Source organism: Dioscorea cayenensis, chromosome 12, assembly GCF_009730915.1.
Source record: "Dioscorea cayenensis subsp. rotundata cultivar TDr96_F1 chromosome 12, TDr96_F1_v2_PseudoChromosome.rev07_lg8_w22 25.fasta, whole genome shotgun sequence".
In the NCBI taxonomy this organism is placed as follows: Eukaryota; Viridiplantae; Streptophyta; class Magnoliopsida; order Dioscoreales; family Dioscoreaceae; genus Dioscorea; species Dioscorea cayenensis.
Window position 1 is genome coordinate 8522207 of NC_052482.1, and position 11252 is coordinate 8533458.

The window sequence follows — 11252 nt, forward strand, 5'->3', positions numbered from 1 at the left end:
GGATTGTTTGCTAGAGCATTGATTGTTTTGTCTAGTGTTTTGACTCTCTCCATGAATGTAGAATTTTATTCTTGTACTCTTTTGGTGAACCTAAGGCCAAGCACTTCTCTTTTCTTTCCATGAGTTTAATGTTTAATTTTTCTTGAGGACAAGCGAAGACTTATGTGTGGGGGAGTTTGATAAGTGCTTGAGTAGACATATTGTTATATATGTTTTACATATATTGAGCATCATTTTTACCATGGTTTATGTCTCATATTGTGTATTTGGTGTTCTTTTATGCATATAGGTTGTGAATGCCTTGAAGAGTAAAGAGGAAGCAAAGATAGGCTATAAAGACACAATGTTGGGAGTTCTTGTTCAATTCAAGGACCAAGACACGAGAGGAGTTCATAAACATGGAGATGTGTGCCAACTTCCAAGAAGATTCAAGTCAATTCACTAGTTGGAAGGGCACAAAGGCAGCCATATCTTCATGTTCTTTCTCTTTGTGAAGATTGCAAGACCTCTCAAAGATATATCCTTAGGAATCGGTTTCACTCTTATGTGTCCCTAGAGCATATTGCGGTCATATGGGGTGTGAGGTGTTGAGATTGAGCGATTTCTCCGTTGGGACCTTGTAGGGGACTAGTACCGGTGGCTTGGAGGCAAGGGCCGATTGTTCTTGGATTACCTCGACTCATTAGACTCAGTTTAGAAGCATTTAGTGAATCGTGAGCTTCATGTTAGATCCTAGTGGGAGCATTGTCCGGGTACCTCATCTTTATTGATTGAGATCTCTTTTACTTGTCTTCTTGCTCATTTCCTTGCTTATTAATTCTCTTGCAATTGGTTCACTTCATCACATCCATTGATTTCGGCTAGATAACTAAGAATTGGTAATACTAATACTTCCGTTCCCTGTGGATTCGACTACCCACTCACCAGGGTAATTATTACTTCGACACCCATGCACTTGCTGTCTTCAAGCATATTCGGACGTGTCACACTCATGCTGTGGTATTGTCCAAAAGCTCTGAACTAAATGTCGTTAATACTAGAATAACTGCTATAAGATCAATTGAACGCGAAAGACGCCAGAACCTCCAACGTCAACATATGGATAGCCGGCTCTTGGATGGATAATTGACATGTCTGAATATGCATGTAAACCGCTAGTGCACGAGTGTCGAACTAATAATTACCCCGGTGAGTGGGTAGTCAAATCCATAGGGAATGAAAGTATTTGTATTAACCACTTCTCAGTTATCTAGTCAGATTCAATGAATATGGTGGAATGAACTGATTGCAAGAATTAATTAACAAACAAGTGAATGGACAAGAAAAGGAATATAGGAGTTCTCAATCACTAAAGATGAGGTATTTGGGCGATGCTTCCCCTAGGATCTCTCATGAGGCTCAAAGTTCACTAAATGCTCCTAAACCAAGTCTATTGAGTCAAGGTAATCCAAGAACAACCGGTCCTTGTCTCCAAGTAACCGGTACTAGTCCCCTAGAAGATTCCAGCAGAGAAATCACACAATCTGAACACCTCACACCCCATATGACCGCACTAAACTCTAGGGATACCTAAGAGTGAGACCAATTCCTAAATGTAGATCCAACCCTATTTCCCAGTGAAGGATTCCTAACCCCCTACAGGACTGCGGTGGAGAAATTGAGCAATCTCACACCTCACACCAAACATGGTTGCAAAGAGAATAGGGAATACGGAGATAGAAAACACTCAATCGGACGGAAAAGGGGGAACTCCACTACCTCATGGCTCACCCTCTCAATCCTCTTTAACCTTGAACTTCTAACTCTAATGGAGACCTCTCACATCAAATTAATAAATCAAGCAATGTAAATCAATCACAAAGTTTAACAACACATGTAAGCAATGAAATCACAAGGTTAAAACTCAAATCAACTCGGATTGACTAGGAACATAGAGCAAATTAATACAAAATCATACATCCTAGGATTCACATGCAGAAATACCTACTAGGGTTTAGCCCTCCATGGGCCTACTTACAAACCAATGATGAATACAATGAAAAGCAATACAACTCATAAATAAAACACCCTCGAATTCATGCGGATTGGTCTTGATGGGTAGTTCCATGTCTTAAAGTGTTCCTCTCCGAAGCTAGGTCACCAATGGCTCCCCAAGTGCTATGACGGAGAAGGAACCTATGAAAGTTGGTGAAGAACTCCCCCAAATTGGCAAATACCTCTTCCTCAAACCCTAGCTGAATTGCCCTCCAAGTACTCCCTCCAAACTCCGCAAAATATCCCCGAAAAATAGGGCAAACGACCTATTTATAGTTCAAACCCGTGATTGTCATGTGCCGTCACGCGCCCATGTGGATTATCCACTCGCCCTAATGGGCTACAAAAATTTCCACACGGGCACATGGAATTTCCACTCAGTAAAGTAATTTTTGCTACAGTATTGCTACAATAAAATTACTGTAAAGTGTTTTGCTACAGCACTTTACTACAGTGTTTTCCTCCATCGTGGTCAAAATATTCTTTCTCGTGAGGCCACATAATCGGGCACACGATCATCTGATAGGCTAGAAGACTTTTCTTCATCGATGGGTCTTTGAGATGTCTTGCATTCTTCACAAAGAGGAGGAACATGAGGATGTGACTACCTTCGTGCCCTTGCACTAGTGAATTCACTTAAATTTTCTTGGAAGTTGGCAAACATGCACATGTCCGTGAACTCCTCTTGTGCCTTAGTCATCAAATTACACAAAAACTCTCAACATCATGCCTTTCTAGCCTATCCTTGCTCCCTTTTTACCTCTTCACGACATCTACAACCTAATAACACAAAAGAACACCCAATACAGGAAATGAGACGTAAACCATATATAAAATGATGCTCAATGTATGTAAAACACATATAAAAACATGTTTACTCAAGCACTTATCAATAATAATCGCCTCCAGTAACCCACAGAAAGATGCTCATCGACCTCCTCCGCCATCTCATCTCCCAACTGTATCTCTCAAAATGTTGAAGTCTAGATATTGAGACTGTCCAAACTTGAGCCTTGACAAACGCTCAGAACGTGCCTTATGTTTTGGAATGGTGAAGTCAAGCTGCTCAGGACAGGGTTTGTGAGGATGTTTGTTGGCTAATTTCTTCAATCTGGGTGCCATTCTTGCAAGAATTAAGAAGAAATGGATCAAATTAAACTTGAAAAATAATTCTGCAGAAATCCACACGGTCATGTAGAAATTTCACACATCCTTGTGGATCTTCGGGGTGTGACAGCTATATGGCCGAATCCATGAAAACTCATATAATCATTTTCATTTGCTCTCAAATACTCTCTATAATCATGCACATGTGTTATAAACATGAAATCTATGCAGAATCACCACATTAAGCAAAAGAAATGAAGTTTGGCGAAGAAAAGAGAAAGGGAAAGCTTGCCGATGAAATGAGAATCAAAAGCTTTGACTGTGGTTGGAAAACAAGTCAAAAACGCCTTAAATATACAGAAAGGGAGTCGAGAGATGAAGAGGACGTGTTTTTAGGGCATGGGAGCATTTAGAAATGAAGAGACACAAATAGATTTTAAAGAAAAGTTGCGCATCTTTGTGTTCTGTACATCCATATGGATGTGTGGAAATTACCCACACCCGTGTGTCTTCACTGGAGAGCTTTATAGGGGCACACATACGCACCTGTGTAGTCTCAAGATGGCCATTTTGGCCTCTGAATGCATCTACATGGGCATGTGGAAATTACCCATGTATGTGTGCTCGACCACAGGGCACCCACACGCCATTGTGGCATCTCTATTCTATTTTGAAAAATTTCTAGGTGTTCCACATTCCCCTGTAAAAATTCCACACGGGTGGGTGGACATGCACAAGGGGCTCACAGGGGTTGTCACACGCCCCTGTGCGCTCTCGGGATAGATAGTTTTCATTGAAGAGTTTCACACGGGCATGTAGAAATTATCAACGTCAGAGTGTGGCCCATAGGGTCATCCACAGGGGCAGTCACACGCACCTATGTCTTCTCGAGATGGAGACCTTTTCCTTTGCAGAGATCCACACGCCCCTGTGGAAATTCCACACGGGCGTGTGGCCGTCAAGAGGTTGCTCACAAGGGCATTCACACACCCCTGTGTCTTCTAGGGATGGAGAAGTTGACTTCTGAACGAAAACACACACCCGTTTGGAAATTCCGCATGGGCTTGTGCCTTCTCTGGATGACTCAAAAAAATTATAGGCTCTGTAGAAGAAAAAAAATATGTGCAACACTAATACATATACAAAGACTGCAAATACAATGAAACTCTGATACGAGACTTATAAAAAAAAAAGCTCAAATGACCTAAAACTTCGCTAATCACAATGAAGCACAATAAAACACCAACAATCCGAGAGAAAAACATAGCAATAGCATGTCAAAAATTAAGATTGTAAGTGCTTGTGTATAAGTAATCCAAAGTATTATTCTATTACATTAAGCATCACTTTTATCATATTTTATCGCTTATGCATGTGTATTTGTGTTCTTTTGTGCATTGGGGTTATGGAGATAATTTTGGAAGAAAAGGAAGCAAAAGTAGATAGTGGATGCATTTGTTGATGAAGTTCTTTGATTGAACAAACGTGAAGATATAAGTCATGCTCAAAGACATGTTGGTGTGTGCCAACTTCAATTATGCTCTAGCGAATATACAGAGTAGAGGGGCACAAAGGCAGTCACACTCATGTGTTCCAACGTGTGCAATACTAGCAAGAGTTTCATCAATGTGGTTTCAATGAAGACACGACATGATCTACCGCATGAATGTGTGCTCATTTATGTGGCCTTCATGAAAAGAGTGGAATAGGGAGCATTTTTTGGTGAAATACTATAGCAATTTACTGTAGCAAATTAATGTGATAGTTACTATTCACAACTCATAGGAAACAGGTTCTCCACATCCACACGGCCGTGTGGAAATTCCACACTCCCATGTGGATGCCCGATTCCATCCCCTATAAATACAGTAACTTTGAGTATTCTATAGAAATCTTTTGCCCATCTTTTGCCAACCATTGGAGATGCTCACGGTTAGGGATTGGAGAGGCTTTGTCTAGGTTTATGGTGCGGATCTACGGCCTTCGACATTGTATTTCATTGGAAGAGAGCTATTGGGGGAGCTTTCATCGACATCGATTCGGTGAGGTGTGCCCTAGGCTTAAAAATGGGACCTTTGGAGAAGACGAGGTGGCTCCACAAGGCCATCGATACAGACTACAAGTGGGTTTTATCTATAGATTGTATGCTTTTACTTTTGATTTCATTATTGATTGTATATTGCTCTATGGAGAGCTAAACTCCTAGTGAGTACTTGGACTTGTAAACCCTATGATGATTTAGTTTCATTGACTCTTGTTTTGCTTCTTTAATTGATGTTTTAATTGAGTTTCAACCTTGAATGCTTGTTGTATTGATTTTCCATTAGAGTGGCACTAGGTTTGAGAATCTATCTTGGTAATCCTTGTGGATGAGTTACACTCCATTAGGGTTAGACAAAGCAAGGTTGGAGAGGGTTGAGAGGGTTAATCGAGAGGTAGCGGAACGTCTCCTTTCCCTTCTTATGTGATTTATCCTACCTCCACCTTCCAAGAGTTCTTTGTGGTCATGATATAGTGAAGTGCTAAGAGACAAACTCCATTGGGGGCTTAGTTGTGCAAGCAACAGAGTGAAGTGTTAAAGTAATCTTCAGTGCTGGTACTTAATTTAGAGTAGGGGTCTTTCGCCTGGACTAAAGGGTTAGATCTATATTAGGGAATAGGGTTTATCAGTTAGAGTCTCTAGAGCTTCATGCAACCTTGCACGATGTGAGGCTACGAGAGCATTCATTTCTACTGGGACATAGTGTAAGTGTTAGTCACAGTTGACCTTAGGTTTAGGACTGTGTGCCTTTGGATTTCCATGACTCATTAAACTTCAATTAGGAGGCATAATTAGTAGTCTTGCACTTGAAACAATAGTTCTAGGGTGAGTAATGTCTGAGTACTCCATTTTCTTATCGATTGCCTCTCCTTATTCCTATTGTGCTCCCCTTTCTCTTCTTTACTTTTATTTGCATTGATAGTGTTTACTCACTCATAAATTGGTTCACTCTTTAGCTTAATAGCATCACTATTTGCTTCCTAAAAACTATTCCCTGTAGATACGACTACCCACTCACTTGAGTACTTTATTACTTTGACAACCTGTGCACTTGCAGTACACACACGCAAAGACTTTGTCAAGTTTTTTGGCACCGTTACCGGGAATAGGCGTTTTGGAAAAATTTGTACTTTGTTATTTTAGCTATTCATCACTTGTTCTTTTTCACACTTTGTTATTTTTCCATCATTCTGATTTGTTTTTCTTTTCTTTGATTGAAGCTCCATGTTATGATCTGAGGTAACCCTTCAAAATTGGTTGAAGGTGATTTGCATATTGGAAGAAGAACTCATAGATACGGAAAGGAACCTGTGTACGAACAGTCAAATCAAGCTGAGATAGAAGTTGAAGGGTCTGAAAATATAGCAGAACAACATGAGCAGTAGAGGACACTCTCAGATTATGCAGGACCCGCTGTTCTTGGCATGCAATCTAGTATAGTGCGGTGAACAATTATAGCTCAGAGTTTTGAGCTCAAGCTAGGCTTCATCCAGATGTTACAGTAGTCAGCACAGTTCAATGGTTTAGCTGATGAGGATCCAAACAATCATATTGAGAATTTCTTGGAAGTGTGCGACATGCTCAAGGTTAACGAAGTTACGGATGATGTTATCAAGTTGAGGGCCTTCCCATTTACCTTGAAAGGTAGAGTGAAGCAATGGCTACATTCATTATCTAGAGCATCGATCACTACCTGGGAGGAGATGGTAGAAGCTTTTCTTGTCTGATATTTCCCTCCCTGAAAATCTGTAAAGCTTAGGAATGAGATATCTTCTTTTGTACAAACGGAATTGGAGTCTTTTTCTGAGACATGGGATAGGTTCAAGGATCTCTTGCTGAAATATCCTTAGCATGGGTTCCCCGAGTGGATGATTATTCAAACTTTCTATAATGCTTTAAACCCATGCATGAAGCAATTACTTGATGTTGCACCAGGAGGTACCTTAGGAAGCAAGAAGAAAGTAGTCAGACTTCATGAGATTGATGCAGTCACATCATTAGCTGCCCAAGTTGAGTTATTGAGCAAGAAGTTAGACACTATAACTTCTCATAGATTGGCACCCATGATGAGTTGCACTAGTGACAACACCAATTTCGTATGTCCCGCAAGTAATAAAATCCCAAGTGAGTGGGTATCATATCCACAGGGAATAGGGAGTAAAAATACTTAAGTTGTTTTCTAACTAAGCGAAATATGAATAATTATTTGTGTGGTAAGATGTAATGCAAACAAAAGTAAAAGAGACAAGAGAGAGAGAGAGAGAGAGCACAAGTAAAGGAGAAGTAAGGCAATTAGTATAAATGGAGTACTCGGATATTGATCCGCCTAGGACAATTGTTTCAAGTGCAAAAACCCTCTATTATGCTTCTTAACTAATGCATTAATGAGTCATGGAGATCCTTTAATACATGGTCCCAAATCTAAGGTCAACCATGCCTAATCCTATACATGTCCCGGAGGAGAAATTAAACAATCTCTCAACCTCGCAATCATACAGAATTGCAATGAGTTCTAGGGATTCCAAGTGATAAATCCTCTTCCTATATGTAGACCTAACCCTTTGGTCTAGGCGAAAGGTCCCTAGCCGCAATTAAGCCCTAGATGCTAAAATCACTTCAACGCTTCACTCCATTGCACTCACAACTAAGCCCCAGTCAAAGGTCATCCCTTAGCCCATTCACTCTATTATGACGACAAAGAACTCAAGGAATTGGAGGTAGAATAAATCATACCAGAGAGGAAAGGGGACGCTAAGCTACTTCTCGACTCACACTCTCAATCCTCTCCAATCTAGCTTTGTCTAACTCTCGTGGTGTGTCACTCACTCACAAGGGTTACCAATAAGAACTCTCAACCCTAGTGTCACTCTAAGGGAGTATTCATACAATTATTGCATTCAAGATTGGAACTCAATAAAAACATCAATTAATAAAAGTATAATAACAAGTTTCAATGAAACGAATACATCCTAGGGTTCATAATCAAAGTACCCACTAGGAGGTTTAGCTCTCTATGGAGCTAATTACAATCAGTAAAATTGAATGTGAATGCAATGAATCCATAGAAAACCCCCTCGATAGTTATGATGATGGCCTTGTAGAGAGTCCTCTACTCGTCCAAAGGTCTCATTGTCCGGCCTAGGATACACATCGCCGGATCGGTGCCGATGAAAGCTCTCCCACTAACTTTCTTCCAAATGGAGCACGATGTTAGAGCTATAGAACCTCTCCCAATCCCTATCCAATACCTCTCAAAACCCTAGGTGCAGCCATCTCTCAAGTTATGGAAAAGATGGAGAAAAGAATCTTTAAATCAGGGCTGAAATCGGCCTTAAATAGGGTTGGAATCGGGAATCCACACGCCCATGTGAATATTTCACACGGCCTGTGTGGAATTAACGCACGGGCGTGTGGAATTTCCACACGCCCGTGTGGCTTCTTTGGATAACTCCTTTTTCGGGCGGCTGTGAACAGTACCTACAACAATATTTTATCACTGTGTTGCTATAGTGCCCTTCTGCAATACCAGCCCAGAACACTCCTGAAACCATGCTTTCATCAAGGTAACGTAAATGGGCACATGTTTACGTCATAGATCGCTTTGCTTCTTCAATGAACGGCCACGTTGGTGGAGATCTTATTACACATGCACAAACCGGAATACTTAGAATGTGACTGCCTCTGTGCCCCTCCAAATCATTGTGCTAGTTTGAATACAAGGAGATTGGCACACATTCTAGCATCTTGAACCCGACTTATGTCTTCGCGTTTGAACCTTCTCAAGATTTCCTCCAAATGGTGCACTCACGATCTACATTGATTGATTTTTTTCTCTAAGATTCAGCTTCATAAACCTATATGCACGAAAGTAACATAAATACACACATATTAGTGTTAAATCCTGATAAAAGTAATGCTCACCATAAGGAAAGAACACTTCATATTCTTATCACACAAGCACTTATCAACTAGGTGTGGGGAAGGACATGCTGCATCTGATTGCCAAATTGTTATTGGTGGTACTACTTCAGTCGAATTGGTGGATTTTGTAGGTAATGCAATGAGAGGTCAAGGAAATCCATATAGCAGTACCTACAATCCGAGGTGGAGGAGCCAATCAAACCTTTCTTGGAGTAATCAAGGGCAACAAAAGGCAATGGTACCACCGGGTTTCCAACAACAACAACAACAAGCCCTAAATATGGAAAATAAAGTTTCAGGATTGGAGAACCGGATTACTGATTTGGAAAAAGCTTTGACCAAGTTCATTTAATCATCGGATATGAGATTTTAATCGGTTGAAGCCACACTTCGTAACCACACTGCATCATTGCACAACTTAGAGAATCAAGTGGGCTAAATTGCAAAGTAACTTTTGGAAAGACCTCAAGAGAGTTTGCCTAGTAACATGGAGACCAATCTAAGAAAACATGTGAAGGCGATCACTTTGAGAAGTGGTCGTGAAGTTAAGGGTAGACTCCCTAGTGAGAAGACAACGGTTGAGTCATCCAAGGTCATGTAGGTTGAGGAGAAAGCTAAAGAGAAGGAGGTGACAACCCCACCTTACAAGCCAAGAATCCCTTATCCTTCAAGATTGAAGAACAACCAAAATGATGAGTAATACAATAAATTCTCGGGTCTATTCAAGCAGTTGCACATCAACATCCCATTTGTGGAGGTGTTGTTCCAAATGCCTCACTACGCAAAGTTTCTCAAGGACCTCTTGACCAATAACAGGAAGTTGGAGAAGAGTGCATCTGTGATTTTAGATGCTTCATGCTCAACAATTGATAAGTGGTAGAGTAGACATATATTTCTATATGTTTTACATACATTGAGCATCATTTTTACCATGGTTTATGTTTTACATACATTGATGAAATAGTGAAGATTCATGGGGTGCCAGTCTCTATAGTTTCTGATCGAGACCCCAGATTCTCTTCTCATTTTTGGCCAAGGTTTCAGGAGGCTGTAGGTACAATGTTTGAAGTTTAGCACTACTTATCATCCTCAGACGGATGGTCAGTCTGAAAGGACTATTTAGACCCTTGAGGACATGTTGAGAGCTTGTTATAGATTTTCAAGGGAGTTGCGATCAACACCTAGCATTGGTGGAATTCGCCTACAACAATAGTTTTCAAGCAAGCATTGGTATGGCTCCATATGAAGGTTTGTATTGAAGGAAGTGTAGAACTCCTCTTTGTTGGGATGAAGTGGGAGAAAAGAAGCTTCAAAGTGTGCAGTTGATTGATCGAACTATTGAGAAAGTGAAAGCAATTAATGATAGATTGAAAGCACCTCAAGACATGCGAAAGACTTATGCTGACAATCATAGAAGATTTTTGGAGTTTGAGGTTGGGGATAGAGTATTCTTGAAAACCTCTCCATGGAAAGGGGTAATTTGGTTTTGAGGTAGAGGAAAGTTGAATCCCCTGTATATAGGTCCATTTATTATCCTAGAGAGGATTGGACCGGTAGCATATCATTTATACTTACCGCCTTATTTGGAGAAGATTCATAATATGTTCCATGTCTCCATGTTGAAGAAGTACATCCCCGACTCTTCTTATTGTCCTGAAGCACCACCAGTGGAGTTAAGCGAAAATTTGAAGTTTGAAGTGCAACCTGTGAAGATTTTGGATCACTAAGTGAAAACTCTTCGGTGAAAAAACATACCTATGGTAAAAGTGGTTTGGAGGAATGATGTTGTAGAAGAGGTAACTTGGGCACAAGAAGAAGTAATGAAGAATAAATATCCCCTTTTATTTGAAACTAGAGGTATGTAAAATTTCGGGGCCAAAATTTATTTAAGGGGGGTAGGATGTGGTAATTCGACTTTTTTATATGTATATATATATGTATATTCTTTTTATCTCATGTTTCAATGGCTTTTCTTGAGTAATTTTCATTTAGGAATGTGCCATAGAGTGTCCCAAGTTATTAGAAACAAAAATGAGGTCAATCGGACACCAAATGAGCCGTTTAGAGCCATTTTAGTGCAAGCTGTTTGTGGCATACGGGGTCCATACGGGCTGGATAGAGCTTGTATGAAAATTCCAGAAACTTTCTG

General features: G+C 40.4%; 1 non-coding gene across 1 annotated transcript; it reads right to left on the bottom strand.

Moving 5' to 3' along the window:
* Nucleotides 1–6933: 6933 nt before the first annotated feature.
* On the bottom strand, nucleotides 6934–7040 carry LOC120274277. The gene has a single exon (XR_005540807.1). It is a non-coding gene; the product is annotated as a small nucleolar RNA R71 (small nucleolar RNA).
* Between the last annotated feature and the right edge of the window lie 4212 nt (nucleotides 7041–11252).